Source organism: Gymnodraco acuticeps, unplaced genomic scaffold, assembly GCF_902827175.1.
Source record: "Gymnodraco acuticeps unplaced genomic scaffold, fGymAcu1.1, whole genome shotgun sequence".
In the NCBI taxonomy this organism is placed as follows: Eukaryota; Metazoa; Chordata; class Actinopteri; order Perciformes; family Bathydraconidae; genus Gymnodraco; species Gymnodraco acuticeps.
Genome location: NW_022992310.1, coordinates 109,548 through 112,166, shown reverse-complemented (window position 1 = coordinate 112,166; position 2,619 = coordinate 109,548).

The window sequence follows — 2,619 nt, the reverse complement described above, 5'->3', positions numbered from 1 at the left end:
GTACCTTGGTTGCTGATTGGCTAATGGTTACACAAGACAAAAATCGTTATGACATCATAAAGGTGGCCAAAATCTGATCAGCTCATTTTCAGAGCCAGGTTTTTATAGAAATGGATCAGGACAAAAGAGAGAGAAATCTTTGTTCCTGAAACTTTCAGAGTCTCTTACACAGAGGGGACACATGTTGATGTAGAAGAGACATGAAGAAGAGGGGACACATGTTGATGTAGAAGAGACATGAAGAAGAGGGGACACATGTTGATGTAGAAGAGACATGAAGAAGAGGGGACACATGTTGATGTAGAAGAGGACATGAAGAAGAGGGGGACACATGTTGATGTAGAAGAGACATGAAGAAGAGGGGACACAGTTGATGTAGAAGAGACATGGAGAAGAGGGGACACATGTTGATGTAGAAGAGACATGGAGAAGAGGGGACACATGTTGATGTAGAAAAGTGGATTTTGAATAATAGGTGACCTTTAAGTTTTCGGTTCATGACAAGTATTGCAACATGTTGGTTCCCTTATTGTGATTTGTTCACCATTAGTTTCTAATTAGATTCACCCTCTAGTGTAACAATGCTTCAAACTTTAGTCTTAAAACCAATGCTGACTTTATATATGGTCCATGCATGGTTAAAGTAGTTCAAATGTAAAGGTATAGAGCAGTTTGATGTTCTTCCAAGCACTTCAGCTGTAAGCCAGATGTGCATAAAGGTAGATAGGTCACTTGTTTGGAGGTTGTGGAGTCCACTCATCAAGTATGTTTGACATGTCCACCTAGCACAAATGAACACAACATTTAAAAGGTTTCTCATTAAGGATTAGTGATGTTAGATAATGTAAGGGATGACCTGTGATAAATCTTGGGTCAGAACTTCTATTTAGCCCATAGGTCTGTTCTTTGTCATATGGCTTTCTTTTTTGCATGACTGTGTGATTAACTTTTATCACTACATGTACAGTATTGGCTGAATATTGTACAGTGCAGTTCTTTGTAACATAACTCCCATTAATAAAGTGTACCTTGTGTGTTGCTCATCTCCCAGAGTTTCCTTTGCAATCCCTGTCAATTACACAAGTGTCAGGCTGACATAGTTAATCCACCACACTTTTCTCCAGAGAATCATCCACAGGCTAATCGTGCTTCAAAGAATAATTGCACTCATCTTAAAAGCAATGCAATGAATAGTATTTGATTGTATGAGTTCATTTCGCCTGCAGACTCCTATTTCCCTGAGATGTTCCACACCTACTTTTTGTCAGTGGCGAGGACTCTGTGTGCTGTGTGGGCGGCTGATTGCTGTGAATGTTTATACGACTGAGAATAGGGTCCTGTCCCTTAGTGTCCCACCTATATGGAGATTTTATTTCCTTGTTCTTTTCTTCAGGACAGGGACCATGGGAATAAGGGCCTGAACTGTTCCTAAAAAGACATTATAGCTCAGGTACGCAGTTCTCAAAAAACATTGTCACATTAACCAATGATGTCTCATTTGGGATTTGAGGTAAAACAGAATCTATGACACTCAAGAGCACACTAACATGCATTTCAACATGTTTGTGCAAAATAATAATTGTTTAAAACAGGCTGCCGGGATGTCGTTTTTGTTGTTGATCGACCTGTAGCATTGCACGGTTCCTTAAACAAAAGCCAATGGGATTTTATGATTACATTTTTTCCAATTGCAGAAATTAGCACTTTGCTAGCAATCACCAGAAGTAAAGCTAACATTAGGCCAAAAAACAACTACACTGTCCTATCAAATGAGACCCATTGAGAGATAGTTGTATTCCATCTCTACCATCATATTTTAACTAAACCTATGTAGCTGGTTATGTTCAATCAATCAATCAATCAATCAATCAATCAATCAATACATGTTTATTTATATAGCCCAATATCACAAATGTTACATTTGTCTCAGTGGACTTCACAGTTTGTACAGAATATCAGTATGACAATACGACACTACTCCCTCTAGAACCTCTGTCCTCAGACCCTCTGTCCTTCGACCCTCTGTCCTTAGACCCTCTATCCTTAGACCCTCACATCGTACAAGGAAAAACTTCCAGAGAAAACCCACAGTTTAAAGGGAACAGGGGAGAAACCTCAGGGAGAGCAACAGAGGAGGGATCCCTCTCCCAGGACGGACAGACGTGCAATAGATGCGTGTGTAAATCGAAGAGATAATACATTTTACAACATAGGTAGACGAAATGTTTGGAAATGCATGTGTCTATAATAAGAAGATGAATTCACGAGGATGTCAACAATCCTGTGGAAGCCATCAGGGAAGCAGTATGATGAGAGTCAGGCAGGACCGCAGAGACAGGTTCAGCTATACTCGAAGTCCAGGCCTCGGATCAGGACTCGATCATGTTGAATATCAGGTTAAAAAATGAAGGTGTTGTGGTCTTCACTTCCCCAAGTTCTCCCACACTACACCTCTCCTTCGCTCCCTTCAGTGGCAACAAAAAATTAAATATATTTTAACTTATGCGCCAGCAATTACAATGATATTGCTTGTTTGAAGAAAATATATCAGCACTGTTCTTGTTTCCTTGGTTTGAATCTTTATGGTTTACACACTTATTGTAAGTAGCTAATGATAAA